Source organism: Phyllobates terribilis, unplaced genomic scaffold (assembly GCF_046119375.1).
Source record: "Phyllobates terribilis strain yellow unplaced genomic scaffold, ASM4611937v1 Scaffold_1__5_contigs__length_1240528914, whole genome shotgun sequence".
Taxonomy (NCBI): domain Eukaryota; kingdom Metazoa; phylum Chordata; class Amphibia; order Anura; family Dendrobatidae; genus Phyllobates; species Phyllobates terribilis.
The window spans coordinates 546,144,733-546,166,335 of NW_027362761.1; the positions used below are offsets into that span (position 1 = coordinate 546,144,733).

Sequence of the window (21,603 nt, forward strand, 5' to 3'; positions counted from 1 at the left end):
ATAGCCTATAACTGTATAGCAGACTCTTTCCTTTCTGATGGGAATTTGTCGTTACTGTGGCCCTGCTCTATGTGTCTCTAATTTCTTAGTGGGGTTTTTCCTAAATTTGGTCAGCTGTTAGATTCTCTTCATACCCTATAACTGTATAGCAGACCCTCTCCTTTCTAATGGGAACATGTCGTACTTGTTAATGTGCCTCTGGTATTTGTGTCTTTAAATTCTTAGTGGGGTTTTTCCTAAATTGGTCAACCGTTGTACTCACTGCATACCCTATATCTGTATAGAAGACCTTCTCCTTTCTAATGGGAACATGTCGTACTTGTTAATGTGGCCCTGCTATATGTGTCTTTAAATTCTTAGCAGCGTTTTTCCCAAATTTTGTCAGCCGTTAGACTCACTGCATACCCTATAACTGTATAGCAGACTCTCTCCTTTCTAATGGGAAATTGTCGTTACTGTGGCCCTGCTCTATGTGTCTTTAAATTCTTAGTGGGGCTTTTCCTAAATTTGGTCAGCCATTGGACTCACTGCATACCCAATAACTGTATAGCAGACTCTCTCCTTTCTTTTGGGTATTAGTCATTACTGTGGCCTTGCTCTAAGTGTCTTTAAATTCTTAGTGGGTTTTTTCCTAAATTTGGTCAGCTGTTACACTCACTGCATACCCTATAACTGTAGAGCAGACTCTCTCCTTTCTAATGGGAATTTTTCATTACTGTGGCCCTGCTCTATGTGTCTTTAATTTCTTAGTGGGGTTTTTCCTAAATTTGGTCAGCCGTTGTACTCACTTCATAACCTATAACTGTTAAGCAGACCCTCTCCTTTCTAATGGGAACATGTCATACTTGTTACTGTGGCCCTGCTCTACGTGTCTTTAAATTCTTAGTGGGGTTTTTCCTAAATTTGGTCAGCTGTTAGATTCACTGCATACCCTATAACTGCATAGCAGACTCCTTCCTTTCTAATGTGAATTTGTCATTACTGTGGCCCTGCTCTATGTGTCTTTAAATTCTTAGTGGGGTTTTTCCTAAATTTGGTAAGCCGTTGGACTCACTGCATACCCTATAACAGTATAGCAGACTCTCTCCTTTCTAATGGGAATTTGTCGTTACTGTGGCCCTGCTCTATATGTCTTTAATTTCTTAGTGGGGGTTTTCCAAAATTTGGTAAGCCGTTGGACTCACTGCATACCCTATAACTGTATAGGAGACTCACTCCTTTCTAATGGGAATTTGTCGTTACTGTGGCCCTGCTCTATGTGTCTTTAATTTCTTAGTGGGTTTTTTCCTAAATTTGGTAAGCCGTTGGACTCACTGCATACCCTATAACTGTATAACAGACTCACTCCTTTCTAATGGGAATTTGTCATTACTGTTGCCCTGCTCTATGTGTCTTTAATTTCTTAGTGGGGTTTTTCCTAAATTTGGTAAGCCGTTGGACTCACTGCATACCCTATAACTGTATAGCAGACTCTCTCCTTTCTAATGGGAATTTGTCGTTACTGTGGCCCTGCTCTATGTGTCTCTAACTTCTAAGTGGGGTTTTTCCTAAATTTGGTCAGCTGTTAGATTCACTTCATACCCTATAACTGTATAGCAGACCGTCTCTTTTCTAATGGGAACATGTCGTACTTGTTACTGTGGCCCTGCTCTATGTGTCTTTAAATTCTTAGTGGGGTTTTTCCTAAATTTGGTCAGCTGTTAGATTCACTGCATACCCTATATCTGTGTAGCAGACTCTCTCCTTTCTAATGGGAATTTGTCGTTACTGTGGCCCTGCTCTATGTGTCTTTCATTTCTTAGTGGGGTTTTTCCTAAATTTGGTCAGCTGTTGTAGTCACTGCATACCCTAGAACTGTATAGCAGACTCTCTCCTTTCTAATGGGAATTTGTCGTTACTATTGGCCTGCTCTATGTGTCTATAATTTCTTAGTGAGGTTTTTCCTAAATTTGGTCAGCTATTGGACTCACTGCATACCCTATAACTGTATAGCAGACTCTCTCCTTTCTAATGGGAACATGTCATACTACTTATTGTGGCCTAACTCTATGTGTCTTTCATAGTCCCTCCATCATCAATGAAACAGGATGTGTCTGATGATGTGTCACACAACACATTGCCAGATAAGGTTGTAAAATGTTAAAATGACATTTCCCGGTGAATTCATTTGCCTTAAAATATAACGTAAAAAAAAAAAAAACAGTAGGATCTTTCTTTAGTATAAAAACAAAGTCGCCAAAGTAACCTCAATGTAATCACATTGTTCAGCTCCTGAAACCTCCCCCTCCATCTCTGAAATTACCACATCAGTAACAAGCACTGCAGCACTACCTTGGCCACGCGGCAACAGGCTGTGCTGAAGATAACATGCTTAATGACAAACCGCCCAGCGCTGCAGAGTTGTTGAAAGCTGTAACACAGCAGCTTGATCTGTGGCTCTCACCGCTGAACATACAGCCAGGCATGGTCATGTGTGACAATACACGGAACCTGGTGATGGAGAAATGACAGCAGGAGTAGATACGGTTTCCCTCTATGCCAATCCTTTCACCGAGCTAAAGAATATGGCTGTGGTGAAATACAACTCCCACTGAGAAACTGTTTCAGATTGAAAAACATTGGGCCCACCAGAGGATTTGATTCTGAGGGCTCACCTTTCGTCTCCGCTCAATAGCCACATAGCAGCTGTAAAGTTAGCGCTATCATGAACTCTACTGATGTAAAAGCCAGTGTACACCAGAGGATTCTCTGGTCGGACCGTCCAACCCTGCCGAGAAGCATTCCTGGCTAAGAAAAGTGTGTGGGAAGGTTCCCTGACATCTTATGGCTGCTTTTTTACTGAGGTGTAAACCCACTCAAACACGGGGAGAACATACAAAATCCTTGCAGATGTTGTCCTTGCTGGGATTTGAACCCAGGTTCCCAGCGCTGCAAGGCTTCAGTGCTAACCACTGATCCAATGAGCTGCCGTTCACCCTCTAATATCTAATAGGCTGGAGAAACTTGCACCTACTGCCACTCTATCTTCAGCTCCTTTGTGAGAAACTAATATATTTGGGCAGCCACTTAGTCTACCAAATAAAATTCCTGAGAAGAAAATTGGGGAAGGCTTTGCTACTGGTACTGGGGGCAGTGCTAATACCATGGCATCGTACCATAGTTTACTGGAAATATTCCAGACTGGTAGGAGGCAAGCATATTCCCACAGAAAAGAACCAGCAGTAATGTTCAGGGACCCGTGCTTGTAGAAAGCGGAGACAACACCGGGAGAAATAGTGGCGGCTAGGGACCGAGTATGGACATGAGGCATGAGGTTGTGAAAAGCTTCTGCCTCCACGAGCCTAAATTGCCACATTTCAAGTGAAAGCATCTTTAGAGGACTTCCTGGGAGAAATCACAGCTGGAGTAGATATGGTTTCCCTCTATGCCAGTCCTTTCACCAAGCTAAAGAATATGAATGTGGTGAAATACAACTCAGCAAAAAAAGCTGTGGACTAGCTCCGTACTGTCCCTGGCCACATTCACTTGACCACGTGTTTGTGGGTAGGCAGTCCTTCCAAGTAAGTTCACTGGGGAAGGCACGGGTAATGTTGTGGGACCCGTGCTTGTGGAAGGCGGAGACGATACCGGGAGAAATAGTGGCTGCTGGGGACCGAGTATTGACATCTGGTCGCCGACAGCATGAGGCTGTGAAAAGTTTCCGCCTTCACGAGCCTAAAAGGCCCCATTTCAAGAGCAAGCAGCTGCCCAGAAATCTGGCAGTTTAGTATTTCAGCCTGAGGGTGGGTGGGTGGCTGGCTGCATACTTGCACTTGCTTTCCAAGTAAGAGAAAACTAAGCAGATGGTGGCCTCTATCATCATCATGGCCTCACCTCGGTACTATGAAGGAGAAGCCAGGGCCCACTGGAGGAGTCTCAGGTTTTTTGGTGGGTCTGTCCAACCCTGCCGAGACGAAAGCCCTGGCTAGGAAAAGTGTGGGGGGAGGTTCCCAGACACTCTATGGCTGTTTTTTTAATGTGGATCGTACGTGCTTATGCATGTTATTTCTCAAACCGGATTGCGGATCAGGCCGTTACCCAACTCTGTAGTCATGAAATTAAATGTGCAAAGAAAGATTTTTCTGTGTCAAAGCACCACCGAGAAGTGCGAGTTGATGTTGGACGGGCTGCCATTGCTTCTGCAAAAGCTGCTTTAGAGGACTTCCTGGGAGAAATGACACCCAGAGTAGAAACAGTTTCCCTCTATGGCAGTCCTTTCACAGAGCTAAAGAATATGGCTGTGGTAAAATACAACTCAGCAAAAAAAGCTGTGGACTGGCTCCGTCCCTGGCCACATTCACCTGTCCACGTGTTTGTGGTTAGGTGGTCCTTCCCGGTAAGTGCACTGGGGAGGGCACGGGTAATGTTGTGGGACCCTTGCTTGTGGAAGGCGGAAACGACACCGGGAGAAACAGTGGCAGTTGGGCACCGATTATGGACATCCGGCCCCCAACAGCATGAGGTTATGAAAAGCTTTCGCCTCCACGAGCATAAAAGGCCGCATTTCAAGTGCAAGCACCTGTCAAAAATTTGGCAGTATGGTATTGCAGCCTGTGGGTTGGTGGGTGGCTGGCTGCATACTTGCGCTTGCATTCCAAGTAATGGGGTAGGGACAACCGAACGCTGCACTGGGACAAGGACGTGGACGGTGATTGCTGCAAGTCTGCAATGACAGGTGTATGGTGGGAGGCATCTTCGCATGTACCAAGGATCACTTATGATGGGCACACTTTTAGGCAGTGACCTGGGAGTCAGAGCTGCTTCCAGAGGTCATCCCCATGCTGTTCCCTTGTCTTTTCAGCACTGTATGATGTGTCACACACCACATGGCCAGATAAGGTTGTAAAATGTTAAAATGACATTTCCTGCTGAATGCATTTGTCTTGGTTGAAAGCAATGCAAAAGTGCAAAAACGCATAAAAAACACTACGTGTGAACATAGCCCAAGGTGTGCAGGATTATTTTTGTTTTTGGTTATTTATTTTGCCTTATTTACAAGTCATTACCCTGGAAAGGATATTCCTTAACATATTTCCCAGAAAAATCCATTTTGGTTTCGTTTTTGTATGTTTTATTGTGAGTCCGTAAAAGTGGTGTAATACCTCTGACAATGTTGTTGACAGGACAGGAGTGATCTGGGAGTCAGAGATGCTTCCATGAGTCTACCCCATGCAGTTCCCTTGTCATTTGAGCACTGTTCCCATCGATTTGGGCAATTTTTAGGCCCTCTGCAGACCGCCGGGGGGAGCCACCTGAAAAGTGCTCGAGTTTCCCATAGACTTACATTGGGCTCGTTGCTCGGGTCGAGCACCCAAGTATTCCAATGTGCTCGACCCGAGCAATGTGTGCCCGAGCATTTTAGTGCTCGCTCATCACTAGTAGGGATTAATCACACATCTAAGGACACTGTTGCATTTCTGAACAAAAACTGGGGGATAGTAATTTAGTGAATGAAAGTGATTTGGCCAAGTATGTCTCCTGATCTCAACCCAACTGAATCACTGGGAAACACTGTGGAATTTTGAAGAGACAAATTGAGCATCACTCTTCATCCTGCATCCAGACTAGAAAACTTGGTGCTGTCCATAAAAATTATAGAGGCCATACAAAATGCTATATGTAGTAGTTTTTTTATTTGTGGTGTATTATTTTTTGCATCATCTAATTTGAGTGCAACTGAATATTTTGTAATGAAAGTTATATAATTAACCATAATTTCATGTTATGGGTTAAAAAAATGTTCAATGAAACTCAGTCTTGTCAAAATTTTGGAAACTGTTCTTGGTTCAGTGCGATATTAAATGAGTTGTCCACTACTTTTACAATGTCTTGTTTTACTTTTGTCCACTACTTTTACATTGATGCCCTATCCTACAGATAGGGCATCAATGTGTGGTTGGTCGGGGTCCCGCACACCGCACCCCCGCCGATCAGCTGTTATCGGTGCCGGCGGCCACCGGCCGGAAGTGCTCACCTGTGGGGCTCCGCTGTCAAGTGGTATTGGCCGCCGCGGTATACTTCAGATCAATAGGAGGCGGATGTGCAGTACACCGTGATGGAGACTACCACTTGACGGCGGAGCCCCGCAGGTGCATACTTCCGGCCAGCGGCTACAGCCACTGGCACCAATGGCAGCTGATCAGCGGGGGCTGCAGCGTGCGGGACCCCCGGCCGATCATACATTGATGCCCTATCTGACGGATAGGGCATGAGTGTAAAAGTAGTGGACAATGTCTTTAATTAAATTATTACTTTTAAAAAAGTGTGCACTCTTTTATGCTGAACACTGTAGTATAAACACATTGAAAATTGTACCTTTTTAAATTCTGTGCACATGAAAATTTTTTAAATTTCTGTTAGAAAAAGTGTTACCTCTTCGGGTACTTCCCAAATATTAATGCAAATTGGAATAAACAAAATAAAAATTATATTTTCTCTACTAAAATGCTAAAATGTTGCTTTAGTCTTAATTTTTTTCCTTTTCCAAGGGTTAATAGGAGAAAATTGACACCACATTTTGTTGCACAGTTTATCCCAAACAAAGCATTATCACATACAGTGTAAAATCTGCTATTTGGGGACACTTTATTTCAGAAGTGAAGAAGTGCTGTTTGACTTTGGCGCACAAATTTGGCTGTATGAGATTTCAAACACAATGTCAAATTTGTAGAGTTACTGATATGCCAAAACTGCAGACACACCGCACAATTAACTATACAGGTGCACCACACAAAATTAGAATATCATTAAAAAGTTAATTTATTTCAGTTCTTCAACACAAAAAGTGAAACTCATATATTATATGGAGTCATTACAAACAGAGTGATCTATTTCAAGTGTTTATTTCTGTTAATGTTGATAGTTATGGCTTACAGCCAATGAAAACACAAATGTCATTATCTCAGTAAACTAGAATAATTAACAAAAAACACCTGCAAAGGCTTCCTTAGCGTTCGAAAGGGTCCCTTAGTCTGTTTCAGTAGGCTTCACAATCATGGGGAAGACTGCTGAATTGACAGATGTCCAGAAGGCAGCCATTGACACTAAGTATTGATGCCAAATAAGTGGTTAAAAACTGATGCACCATTGAACGCTTGGAGAACAATTTTGGCAGCAACAGATTGTAAATGCCATGTCATATTTGCAGCACCCCCAAAGTGCCCAAACAGCAGAATCCACCACAAGCATTTAAGAGGTTACACTCGGGTGTTCATGGCACCTATCATAGAATCATAGAATCATAGAATGGTAGAGTTGGAAGGGACCTGCTGGGTCATCTGGTCCAACCCCCTGCTCAAAGCAGGATTCACTAGATCATCTCAGACAGATGTCTGTCCAGCCTCTGTTTGAAGACGTCCATTGAAGGGGAACTCACCACCTCTCGTGGCAGCCTGTTCCACTCATTAATCACCCTAACTGTCAAAAAGTTTTTTCTAATATCTAATCTGTGTCTCCTCCCATTTAGTTTCATCCCATTGCTTCTAGTCTTTCCTTGTGCAAATGAGAATAAAGATGATCCTTCTACAATGTGACAGCCCTTGACATATTTGTAGACAGCTATTAAGTCTCCTCTCAGTCTTCTTTTTTGCAAGATAAACATTCCCAAATCCTGCAACCGTTCCTCTTAGGACATGGTTTGCAGACCAGTCACCATTCTGGTCGCTCTTCTCTGAACTTGCTCCAGTTTGTCTATGTCTTTTTTAAAATGTGGTGCCCAAAACTGTACACAGTATTCCAGATGAGGTCTGACCAAAGAGGAGTAAAGACCGATAATGACTTCACGTGATCTAGACTGTATGCTTCTGTTAATACATCCCAGAATTGTATTTGCCTTTTTTGCTGCTGCATCACACTGTTGACTCATGTTCAGTCTATGATCTATTAGTATACCTAAGTCTTTTTCACATGTACTGTTGCTCAGCTCTATTCCTCCTATTCTGTATATGCTTTTTTCATTTTTGTTGCCCAGGTGTAGTACTTTGCATTTTTCCCTGTTAAAAACCATTCTGTTGGTTGCTGCCCACTGTTCCAGTTTATTTAGGTCTTTTTGAATCCTCTCTCTCTCTCTTCTCTAGTATTAGCTATCCCTCCTAGCTTTGTGTCATCAGCAAATTTAATCAGTTTACCCTCAATTCCTTCATCTAAATCATTGATAAAGATGTTGAACAATACAGGTCCCAGGACGGAGCCCTGTGGTACCCCACTTGAGACATTCATCCAGCTGGATGTGAAGCCATTTACAACCACCCTTTGAGTCCGATCACTAAGCCAGTTATGAATCCACCTAACAGTTGCCTGGTCCATTGCATACTTGGTCATTTTTTCAATAAGGATGGTGTGAGATACTTTGTCAAATGCTTTGCTGAAGTCAAGATATACTATATCTACAGCATTTCCCTGATCCACCCAGTCAGTGATTCTGTCATAGAAGGAAATTAAGTTAGTCTGACATGACTTGTTAGTTACAAACCCATGCTGACTCTGGTTAATCACTTCATTCTTATCCATGTACTTACATACATGTTGTTTAATAATTTGTTCAAAGATCTTTCCTGGTATAGAAGTCAGACTCACCGGCCTATAGTTCCCTGGGTCCACCTTCTTCCCCTTTTTGAAGATAGGAACAACATTTGCTCTTCTCCAGTCTTCTGGGACTTCTCCTGTTCTCCAAGAATCTTCAAAGATTATGGAGAGTGGTTCTAAAATTTCTTCTACGATCTCCTTCAGTACTCTGGGGTGTAATTCATCTGGACCTGGAGACTTGAACTCATTTATGTTAGCTAAATATTCCCTCACAATCTTTATGTTTTATAGATAACTTGGATTCCTCTATTCCTTTAAAAGGACAGTGAAGATCAGTTGATGTTACATTTTCTTTCTGAGAGAAAACAGATGCAAAATAGGAATTAAAAAGTTCGGCCTTCTCAACATCCTCTCTTACCATTTCTCCATTTTCATCCTGTAAAAATCCTATAGCATCTTTGACTTTTCTTTTACTTTTGACATACCCCCAAAATCCTTTTTTATTGCTTTTGACATCTCTTGCAAGCCTTAATTCATTGTCAGCTTTAGCTAACCTGATACGTGCCCTGCAGGATCTGCAGACTGCATTATAATCTTCTTTAGATATGCCTCCCTCTTTCCATTTAATAAACATTTCTTTCTTTCTTTCTTTTTAGCATGTGTTTAAGTTCTGTGTTCATCCATCCTGGTTTCCTTAAATGCTTCCCATTCTTCCTACTTTTTGGGATTGTTAACGATTGTGCTTTGAGAATCTCATTTTTAAAAATTTCCCATCCTTCCTGGACATTTTTGTCCTTAAGGACATCCAGCCATTGGATCCCTTCTATTCTCTTTCTGAGTCTCTTAAAATCTGCCTTTCTAAAATCTAACCTTGAAGTTTGAGTCTTCACATGTCTTCCTCCTCTAGTTATCCAAAATTCTATAATAGCATGATCGCTGCCTCCTAGGGTCCCAGCCACCTTTACCTCCTCAACCATTTCCTCCCTGTTTATAAGGATTAGATCCAAAGTAGCAGATCCCCTTGTTTTCTCCCCTACCTTTTGGAAGATAAAGTTGTCAGCAAGAGAGGATAAGAATTTGCTTGACCTGTTAGTTTTACTTGAGAGAGATTCCCAACAAATGTCTGGATAGTTGAAATCTCCCATGACCACTACGTCATATTTTTTGGAGAACTTGGTCATTTGATACATAAAGAGTTCATCCATATCTTCAGCTTGCCCAGGTGGCCTGTAGTAAATGCCTACAATGGTGTCCTTTCCGTTGTTCTCTCCTTGTATTCTTACCCAAACAGTTTCCACAGAACTCCCATTCTCTGAAGCTTCAATCTCTGTGCAGATATACGCTTTTCTAACATACAATTCAACACCTCCTCCTCGTTTATCAAGTCTGTTTCTTGCAAATAAGTTGTATCCTTTTAGCCTTTTATTCCAATCATGTGTATCGTCCCACCAAGTTTCAGTGATTCCAATGACATCATATTCCTTTTCCTGCATTAATAGTTCCAATTCTCCTTGTTTGTTGCCCATGCTTTGTGCATTTGTATAAAAACATTTTAGTTTGTGATTGGTTTCTCTTCCTCCCATATTTTTATTATTTAGATTTTTTTGTCTTTGTTCTTCTTTTCCACTTCCAGTAGCAGAGATCTCAATAGTATTTGTCAGCTGTATGGTTTTTTCTGGCCTTTTGCTTCCCTTCCCACATTGTTCTAGTTTAAAGCTCTTCTGATGAGTGTAGCAAGGCGACTTTCAAATACATGTTTTCCAGTCTTCGTAAGGTGCACCCCATCTCTAGCAAGTAGTCCATCGTATAGGTAATTCATTCCGTGATCCAGAAATCCAAATCCTTGTTGACGGCACCATCGATGTAGCCAGTTGTTCACCTGTAGAATCTTATTCCACCTCATTGTTCCATGGTCATCCACTGGGAGGATGGATGAGAAGACCACCTGCACTCCCAATTCTTTCACTTTCTTGCCTAAGTCTTCAAAGTCACTGCAGATGGTTTCCAGGTCCTTTCCTGCGGTGTCATTTGTCCCCACATGTATTAGCAGGAATGGGTAGTGATCTGTAGCTCTGAAGAGTCTTGATATCCTGTCAGACACATCTTTAATTTTTGCTCCTGGAAGACAGCACATTTCTCTTGAAGTTATGTCTGGTCTGCAGATAGCGGCCTTTGTTCCTCTTAACAGGGAATCCCCCATGACCACCACTCTCCGTTTTTTCTTCACAACATTCTTCTTTCTCCATCCAGGAGGATTCTGAGGGCTTACAAGGTTATTCATTGCTGGCAAAGTCTTATTTTGCTGTATTTCTTCATGGTTCTCCTGCGTGAGAGCCTGGTACTGGTTCCTGAGCAGTATGGGTGCTGACTGCCTCTCGGTCCTCCTGCTTCTCTGGGTCACATGCTTCCATTCCTCTGTTTCGTCAGGTGCAGTTCGAATTTCTTCTCTTTCTGAATCATGAAGAGATAATTCTGCTCTGTCTAAGAACTCTTCACCTTCCTTAATGATTTTCAAGGTAGTTAACCTCTCTTCTAGATTTCGCAACTTTTCCTCCAACAGGAACACAAGCTTGCATTTCTGGCATGTGAAGTTTGGCTTTTCCACTGGCAAGTCTGTGAACATGTAGCAGGATATGCAGCTCACCAAATGGCTCCTGGACTCTTCCATGATCTTATTGTTAATGTTCTGAAAACAGTGAAAAAAGCTTAAAAAAAAAGCTTCAAAATGGTTTACCGATGACCTCTTTTCAGCTACAACAGCCAAAATCCAGTGTTCTTTGAGCTCGCGGAGTCTCTTCACTTACCCCAAAATGCAGTGGGAATATGCAAATTATCTCCTCAGGACTCCTCCCCTGGTTTACCGATGTCCTCTTTTCAGCTCCAACAGCCAAAATCCAGTGTTCTTTGAGCTCGCAGAGACTCTTCACTTACCCCAAAATGCAGTGGGAATATGCAAATTATCTCCTCAGGACTCCTCCCCTGGTTTACCAATGTCCTCTTCTCAGCTCCAACAGCAAAAATCCAGTGTTCTTTGAGCTCGCGGAGACTCTTCACTTACCCCAAAATGCAGTGGGAATATGCAAATTATCTCCTCAGGACTCCTCCCCTGGTTTACCGATGTCCTCTTTTCAGCTCCAACAGCCAAAATCCAGTGTTCTTTGAGCTCGCGGAGACTCTTCACTTACCCCAAAATGCAGTGGGAATATGCAAATTATCTCCTCAGGACTCCTCCCCTGGTCCTCCATGCATGATTGCTGATCGTTGTTACCTGCTTGGTCTAGTTAGAACTTCGTATGATGCACATTATGAATTCTGAGGCCTGCTATGTTATGGAAGATGATGGAAAAGCTGAAGATGATGCATGAAGCACAGGATGATGGACTCCAGCAGTTAGATAGCGAGCTGCAAATTGAGTATTGTTGTTCTTTGTCTTTTACAATTAAGAAAAATTGGGTTATGATGGCGGAGGACTATGTACACACCTGCTTATTCACAGAAACACAGAGCTATTCTCCTGGTCAATTTCCAAACCTTCCAACTTCAGGAAAACTCAACATACATTGTTTTGTGTAAAAGTGGCATAATATAAGTTTGTATCCTAACCTATATGAAAAAGTTTATAAGTGTGTGTTGGTACACCAGATATACCAGAAAAGAATAGGGGAAACCTAAGAAAATAGACAAGAATATTATCCAAATAGGCACACATCAGCAGAACAGCATGATAATATGTATGAGCATACACCAACATCTCTCCATCAAGCTTAGCTTAGAGACCACTCAGTAATTTCTTTGAGTTTGTTATGTTTATATGTACAAATGTGGTTGTACACATATTGTATGTGTGTTGCTCTTGTTACTTTTTTCCCTTGCGAATAGTCTGTATTTTGGATTAGAATGCGCTGCAGCACTACCAAGACAAGGTGGTGGTTTGTGGAGTAGATAATCTTCTAACTGTCAAACAGAGGAAAGGAGGTCCCCATGTTCCTGCATCCCTAAAGTTGTTTTGGTAAGCATTTACAGTAACCTCTAAACTGTGCACTAAAGCCTGTAACTGCCAAATTAAGCACCATGGCCTATAATTGCTAAGAGTTATTTTCCATCTGGAGTAAAAGTAAGGTTGCGCCAGAACTGAGTCCATCTGTATTCCTGCACCAAGCTGTGATAGACCTCAAGACCTTTTCCCCTGACCCTCCTCTAATTCTCCTATTGGCTGACTTGGACACATGACCTTCTAAATAACTGATAAACGTGTCTAAATAATGCAGCCATCTGCTTTACCCACCACTCCCCCATAGATATTGTATAGTAGGAAAGATTCTGCTGTCTCTTCCCATTAACCTACCTGATAACCTTGAAAATCAAATGCATGTTTGTAGATGGTACAGTTTTCTGCCTTTTATTTCTGACAGGGCCAAGCATCAGTGCATACGAAACTGTAGTCTATGAAAGTAATCTATGGCCATATATATGGATTTCTGTAAATTAATAATGCCGACATGTTGTATAACTTTCCATAATAAGGTCTTAATGGAAGCAACACATAAACACTTGTTTGGAGAGCTGATGTTTTTGTGCTTAAAAGTGCATCACCTTGAGCCTCCTGTCATGTAGGTGATTTGTGGGGTGCTCGGCAGCTAATTAATACACATTTGGAAGCACATGGTCCCATTAGGGGACTCACCTTCCGAAGACCCCTGATTGAATTTACACTATGTAACATCTGCTTAATTATGCATTTCCACTTCCTTGTGCACCTGATTAGAGTGGGCATTTTCACCTTCTCTTTAACCTTTAAAAGCATTCAGCTTAGCCCAGAAAACTTTGTCGAGATTTATTCTGCAGCGTGTTTAATTCATGATATGATTTATAAGCAGACAGACTTAAAGAAGTCTTACACTGCCATAAAGTGCAAAGATTGGAGATTGTTAGGAAGGCTAAAAATTGTACCAGTCCATGAAGTCCAACCCAATCCTGCCATGTTGATCAAGGCAAAAATCCCCTATGATGTGGATGTCTACTGGATGTCTATTATGTTAAAAAAAAACTCCTCTCCAGTTCCAGTTATGGGAACCAGAATAAATTATCAGATCGATGTCCCATTTCTAGAAATCTAGTACTAAAGAAATCTATTGTCTTTTTTCATAGAGACTTTAACCAGCCTCATCTATTAACTTTTCTGTAGCTAAGTCAATCCAACCCATGATGTGTGACAAATGTGGCACTTTTTCTACTTGAAAGGAGCCTTTTTTTTCCTAATCATCAACAACACCATTTTTTAGATTAAAATAGTTCAATTACGTTTTTTTGTACAGTGCAGCTTTAAAGGGGTATTTCCATCTTATTAAGTGTTTGATGTCATATCATTGGGTCACTGGGAGACGGTACCACTGTGGTATGTACTGAAGAAGAAGCATGTGTACTTCAAAATGCATTGACAAATAAACTTCCTCGGTCTCCTACTATATCCTGTACTACTGGCAGCGCGGATTTATCCCCATTTCTTCCAATTCCACATATTACTTCATTCTATGCGTCTGCAGGAACCAATTTATTCAGCCATATCAGGTTGTATGACTTTCATAGTCTCTTTAGGTGAGCATAATCTGTTTTTTATTTTTCCTTTTTAACTCGGATAAGACCCTATGGTGCTCATTATCTTTCTAGTTTCTATTATATTTGTCACCACTTAATGATTGGTAGAAGTACAATCTCTGGGACTCCTGCCAATTATGAGTCTTCTTGATGGAGGTCTCATAGATCAGTCTACTAGGATCATGAAGTGAAGGCAAAATGTATCGCTATTCTCATAGAATCATAGAATGTTAGAGTTGGAGGGGACCTTCAGGGTCATCTGGTCCAACCCCTTGCTCATTGCAAGATTCACTAAACCATCTCAGACAGATGTCTGTCCAGCCTCTGTTTGAATACTTCCATTGAAGGAGAACTCTGCAGAGGACATTCAACTAAAGCTGATATTTATAGCATGGGCGCTACGATCATTCACACGCAGACAGGAAATCCTCCCTGGGTGAAGCGATATCCTCGATCAGCATACCCCTCTTATCTGTATATTATACACAAACAAGCTCCCCCATTAGAGGACATTGCTGAAGACTGCAGTCCCGTCATGAGAGACTTTTTGTCTTCAGTGCTGGATAAGAATCCAACGCAGCGACCTACTGCGGCAAACCTACTGAAACACGAGGCCCTGAACCCACCCCCGGAGGACCAGCCTCGCCGCCAGAGCCTGGATACAGCATTGCTGGAAAGGAAGAGATTGCTAAAAAGGAGGTCGACCTCCCAGAAAACATTACAGATTCTTCTTTGTACACAAGCGAGGAGTCGGAGCAGCAGAGAAGACAGCGATCTCTATCCATTGACCTGGGCGCTCTTGCTGGATATTTTAACCTTGTTTGCGGGCCACCTACTGTGGACTATGAATGTCAATAAATGAAGGAGAAAAATGACTGATATCAGAAGGAAATGAAGGAACATCGATTAAATTCTGACTTTATATTTTGTATAGAACTGTTAAGAAAAGCTGCTTTGTATCGAAAGAGCAAAATCGACGAATATGGGGGGTAAAACTGTAAAATAAGAATATAGAAAAAAACTTCCACACACTTTACTACTTTTGCACAATATACATTACTTTACTTGCGGCTCGGCTCACATCTACGCCAAAGTTTCCAACATTAGTGGATCAAAACGGATCCCACTTTAACGACAGTTCTTATATGTTTTTGCTGTGGCCGCTAAGAGGTTTTATTCTTCAGTCATCTAAAAAAAATAGCTGCGCACCAACAAGAGGAGGTAGAAATGTTTTTTTTTTTAACCATCCCCAGTTCAAAGGGAAATATGTGAAGTAAAATAATAAATAAATAGTTAAAATAAAAGAAATACTAATAAACAATAATAAGCTATTAAAAAAGAAAACCCTCAAATATCTAATGCTAAGTGTGGGCGGAATTCCCAAAAATTGGCCCTGTATATGTTTGGCAATAATGGTATTTTATTATTATTATTATTTTTTTATTTTTTTTTGTAGGTTTTTAAAAAAAATACTGTGGCTCTTACTTTACTTAAACATTGAAGGAGAACTCACCACTTCCCGTGGCAGCCTGTTCCCTTCGTTAATCACCCTCAGTGTCAAAAAGTTTTTGCTAATATCTAATCAGTATCTTCTCCCATTCAGTTTTAGCCCATTGCTTCTAGTCTTTCTTTGTGCAAATGAGGATAAAGCTGGTCCCTTTACAATGTGACAGTCCTTGAGATATTTGTAGACAGCTATTAAGTCTTTTCTCAGTCTTCTCTTTTGCAAGCTAAATATTCCCAAATCCTCTAACCATTCCTCATAGGACATTGTCGGCAGATCGTTAACCATTTTGGTCGCTCTTCTCTGAAATTGCTCCAGTTTATTCATGTCTTTTTTAAGATGTGGTGCCCAGAACTTGACACACTATTCCAGATGAGGTATAACTAAAGAGGAGTAGAGGGGGATAATTACTTCATGTGATCTAGACTCTATGCTTCTGTTAATGCAACTCAGAATTGTGTTTTTCTTTTTTGCTGCTGCATCACACTGTTGACTCATGTTCAGTCTTTGATATATTAGTATACCCAAGTATTATTCACGTGTGCTGTTGCTTAGCCCTATTCCTCCCATTCTGTATATGTTTTTTTCATTTTTCTTGCCCAGATGTAGGACTTTGCATCTCTCCTTGTTAAAAACCATTCTGTTAGTTGCTGGCCACAGTTCCACTTTGTTTAGATCTTTTTGAATCCTCTCTCTCTTCACTAGTATTGGCTATCCCTCCTAGCTTTGTGTCATCAGCAAATTTAATAAGTTTACCCTCAACTCCTTCATCTAAATCATTGATAAAGATGTTGAACAAAACAGGGCCTAGGACAGAGTCTTGTGGTACCCCACTTGAGACAATCTTCCAACTGGATGTACAACCATTTATGACCACTCTTTCGGTCCGATCACTAAGCCAGTTATGAATCCACCTAACAATTGCCTTGTCCATTCCATAGTTGGTCATTTTTACAATAAGAATGGTATGAGATACTTTGTCTAATGCTTTGCTGATGTCAAGATATACTATATCTATTATGTTTCCCTGATCCACCCATTCATTGATTCTGTCATGGAAAGAAATTAAGGTAGTCTGACATGACTAATTATTTTTTGCCACTTTACCATTTTCATCCAGTAAAAATCCTATAGCATCTTTTCTTTTACTTTTGACATACCCCCCAAAATCCTTTCTTACTGCTTTTGACATCGATTGCAAGCCTTAATTCATTATCAGCTTTAGCTAATCTGATTCGTGCCCTGAAGGTTCTGCAGACTGCAGTATATTTTTCTTTAGATATGCCTCCCTCTTTTCATTTGATATACATTTCTTTCTTCCTTTTTAGCATGTTTTTAAGTTCTGTGTTCATACATCCTGGTTTCCTTAAATGATTCCTATTCTTCCCTCTTTTAGGGATTGTTAACAATTGTACTTTCAGAATCTAATTTTTCAAAATTTCCCATCCTCCCTGCTCATTTCTGTCCGTGAGGACATACAGCCATTGGATCCCTGGTATCCTCTTTCTGAGTCCCTTAAAATCTGCTTATCTGTGTTAGAACTCTCCTGTTAGTTTTTTTTTTATTTTGGTCTCGTGACCTGCTGCCTATTTATTCCAGCTCCGCCCTTCTGGCTTTGCTGGACTTCAGTGTTATTTGACACTCTATTTAGCCAGGTGCTTTTGTACCTATCTCTAGTTCGTTTGGTCCTTTGGACCTCTAAGTACTTTTTGCCTGTTTGTCTATTTGCTCCGCTAGAACATCTGCTAGGAGGTGTCCAATTTAGTCCCAGTCCTTAGTTCTTTTAGGGACCCCTCCCTTTATTCTATAGTACTGTGCTCAGACTAGCTGAGGACGAAGGCGTGTCTGTTCACAAGGAACAGGTCGCCCGCTGCAATGTAGGGAATCAGCTTAGTCTTATTGTAGGGACAGATTCCCTTTCTTTCCTTAGTTCTTGTAGCAGATCATAACAGTAAGTCCAGCCCAAACTAAACTTGGAAAGAAATCCTGGGATCAGTATGGTGTCTGTTCAAGAGTTGGCTCAACGCCTGCAGGGATTGTCTCTAGAAGTGGCCGATCTCCAGCAACACGTGAGTAGCTGTCCTGGAGCGCATTTTATGGAACCAAAGGTAAGACTGCCTGATATTTTTGATGGTAAACAACAAGATTTTTTTTCCTTTAAAAATGCTTGTTTATTATATTTTCGTTTGAGACCCAGGTCCTCTGGGAATAAATCACAGCGCATTGGGTTTATCATGTCACTTTTGCATAAGGAACCACAGGGGTGGGCCTTTTCTCTCCAACCTAATGATCCGTATTTTAGATCAGTGGAGGATTTTTTTTTGCTATGGGATTATTGTATAACGATCCTGATCGAGTCTCATCTGCTGAGACAGAACTGAGACGTTTGAAGCAGGGGTCAGGTGATGTTGAAAATTATTGTACACACTTCAGAAGGTGGTCTTCAGAAGTGAAATGGAATGATTCGGCGCTAAAATGTTCGTTTCTTGCCGGTCTAAGTGAAAGGGTTAAAGATCTGCTGATTGCATTTCCTGCACCTGTGACATTGCAAGAGGCCATGCAATTAGCTATACGTGTGGACAGGAGTCTGCATGCCAGGGTTAATGATGAGAAAATTCCTGCAATGGCAGCTCCTAGTCCTCAGAGGGTCTGCTCGGACGGCGGAGAACCGATGGAGGTTGTGGTGATGTCACTCCGGTGTCAGGAAAGAGACCGCAGGTTTTCCCAGGGATTGTGTTTTTACTGTGGTAAATCTGACCATTTAATTAAGAACTGTGAGCTTCGTTTAAGCAAAGAAAAAAAAGGTCAGTTACGCCCGTATTGCTTGTTTGAATTCTAAGGGAGTATTTCTTTCAGGGAGTACCTTATTGCAGGAAGATTTGATTGAATTTCAGGTATTTGTGGATTGTGGTTCAACACTTAATGTGATTGATAAGGGGTTTTTGGAAAAACTTAAATTGGAATCCAAACCTTTGTCATCACCTATTTTTGTGATTGCTATTGACAACACTCCTTTGAAATGTATTACTCACAAGGTTGCTGAATTTCCCCTCACTATCAATGGTATTCACCAGGAAAATTTGGATTTAGTGGTATTAAATAATTTACCTTCTCCAGTAGTTTTAGGTTTGCCTTGGTTAAAACTGCACAATCCTTTACTGGACTGGTCTACTAATGAGATTAAGTCATGGAGTCCTAAGTGCTATGATAAGTGTTGTAACGGTCGCATTGCGGCTGTGGAAAAAGGGGAATTACCTGTACTTATTCAGGATTTTTGGAAGGTTTTATCAGAGAAGGAGTCGCAACTTTTACCTCCTCATAGGGACTATGATTGCACCATTGAGTTGGTTCCAGGAGCTACTCTTCCCAAGAGTCGCTTATTTAATCTGACTATCCCTGAGAGAAAGGCCTTGGAGGAATACATACAGACGAACTTGGCTGCTGGTCACATTAGACCTTCTAAGTCACCTGTGGCTGTTGGATATTTTTTTGTTAAAAAAAAGGACGGCGGTTTACGTCCATGTCTGGACTTTCGCGAAATTAATAAAATTACCGTACGCAATTCCTACCCATTGCCGTTAATTCCTGACTTGTTTAACCAGTTAGTGGGGACCAAGTGGTTCTCTAAAATTGATCTCCGGGGGGCATACAATCTGTTACGAATAAAGGAGGGTGATGAATAGTGTTGAGCCACCCCAGTAGTATTCGAGTTCGGTTCGGTTCGTCGAACACCCGTATGTTCGCCAAACTGTTCGTCGAACTGTTCGTCGAACACCTTCAAACACTGTTAAAACCAATGGCAAGCAAACAAAAACACATAGGAACACATAGAAAACACATAGAAAACACTTCAAAGGTGTCCAAAAGCTGACAAACTGCTCAGAAGACACAACTACCACATGGAAAAGTGACAAGTACATATAGTCATGCGAAAAGAAAAGAGGTGGAGGAGTAAAAGGAGGGGGAGACACAGATATAGGCATGTCATGCCATTCTAAAACCAAAAAAGTGCGAAGCCGACATGAACAGTCCGTTCCTTCCCATGCGACCTCCGTGTTGTCGGGTTTGTGCCAGAGCTGCGGTGGACCCTGACGGCCAGCCCCCTTCTCCCAATACTGGTGCCTGTCCGCTGGTGGGTCGAGCGAGCCCCCCTGCGGTGGATGCAGGTCTAAGCTTTGTAATTTAAATTGTCTCTCTAATTTGAATGAGTACACTTTAAATCCTTTTACAAGGATCTATTGGAGGGCAAGTCTGATGCCAGCAGCTGCGGGAATTCCAGCTCCAGTAGCGTCCACTAAAGCTGCTGCAGTTAAAAAGCTTTTATAAGGATTGAGCTTGGCGGTCCACCGTAGGGCGTCCTACCGCCAATCCCAGCCCCTGTGCCTTGGGGTGCCTCCCGATGCTCTTCACTGAGTGTCCCAGGGGCCCGAAGCATTTCCTTTGAAAAAATTAAGTGTCCAAACTACAGGTGGTCCAATATAAGTTTCTCAATCGGTGGATATTCAAGATCACATATAATGCTCAGTGGCTAGCACCTATTAGTGGAAGTATTGGTTAAGTCGCTCAAAATATATAAATAATTGAAGAAAAAAACACAACCATATCAACCCAAAATATTGATAAAATATAACTTTTATTCATAAATAGTATAAAAAGTTTACTCCATGATCAGTATCAGGCACAATGCAAAAGTGCAAAAAAAGCACATATCGTGTTGGATAACCATCTCACTGAAGGGACAAAACGGTCCACATTATGTGGGGTCTAAGGCACCACAGCAAAAATAAATAGTCCTTCATATAATAGACTGATAGGGGGGATCTCCCACTGACCACAGCACAGTGTTCATAATAATATCCATATGGTAATACATACAACAAATATATATATATATAGTTTAAAACACTATGCAGTACCTCATAAGAGACCCATAACCCATACTATCCGAGTGCCATATGTCAGCGACTCAGATATTCATTCACCATATCAAATGCCAAAAGGGGACACTAAATGGCCATTATTATCTCTAGTTCAGTCAAAGTAAGAAAAAATAGAGGGATTCAGGAATGGAACTATTTTATCATAATGCGTACCTGGCAAGCGTAGAAGAAGGTAAGTAATAAATACATAATTCATTCTATAAGGAGAAATTTCCTAGGCCAGAAGCTGTGCAGTCAGGGTACCCTCACGTGGACCGCGCGTCTTCGAGATAAAGAGGATTGACGCACAACTCGTGGGGACGGCAAGACTTGGACAGTAGCCCCTTGTCCTGCCATCACCATAGTTACCCAGTGCCCAGTCAGAGACCTGTAACGCCCCTGTCCATGCCTACTCGTCCAAGTGTCTGTGGTGAAATGCACCCTGTCACACACAGAGTTTCTCAAAGAAGCGGTGATGTTGTGTGCGACATGCTGGTGGAGCGCAGGCACACCTTTCTTTGAGAAGTAGTGCCGACTGGGCATCTGGTACTGGGGCACTGCGACGGACATAAGGTCTCGAAAATCCTCTGTGTCCACCAGGCAGAAAGGCAGAATTTCTGTAGCCAAGAGCTGGCAGATGGTGAAATTCAACCTCTTAGCTTTCTCATGGCTAGGAGGAAATGGTCTTTTACTTGTCCACATCTGAGGGACCGAGGGCTGGCTTAGACGGGGTTGAGAAGGGTGTCCCCGGTAAACTGCCGGTCTGTGAGAAAGATGCAGGCGGATATGTTAGATTTCCTTGATCCAAAGGTGGTGCTATCGATGTCGGACAGCGCTGAGCACCAGCTGGTGTTTACACCTCCAAAGAAAACGATGTCCCCCCAGTCACAGAGGATGCAGAGGCCGCAGATGCACTAGATGTGGCAGACGATGGTTGGCACAGCCGGCTAGGCCACATTGTAGCACAGCGAGCTTTCCACTGCAACTTATGCTTCATATCCAAGTGCCAGTACATGCATGAAG

The 21,603-nt window shown here is 41.8% G+C and overlaps 1 pseudogene; it reads left to right on the forward strand.

The window, feature by feature from the left end:
- The window catches only part of LOC141271596 (mitogen-activated protein kinase kinase kinase 8 pseudogene), a 30,056-nt pseudogene extending 14,684 nt beyond the window's left edge, over positions 1 to 15,372 (forward strand).
- The last annotated feature ends 6,231 nt before the right edge of the window (positions 15,373 to 21,603 follow it).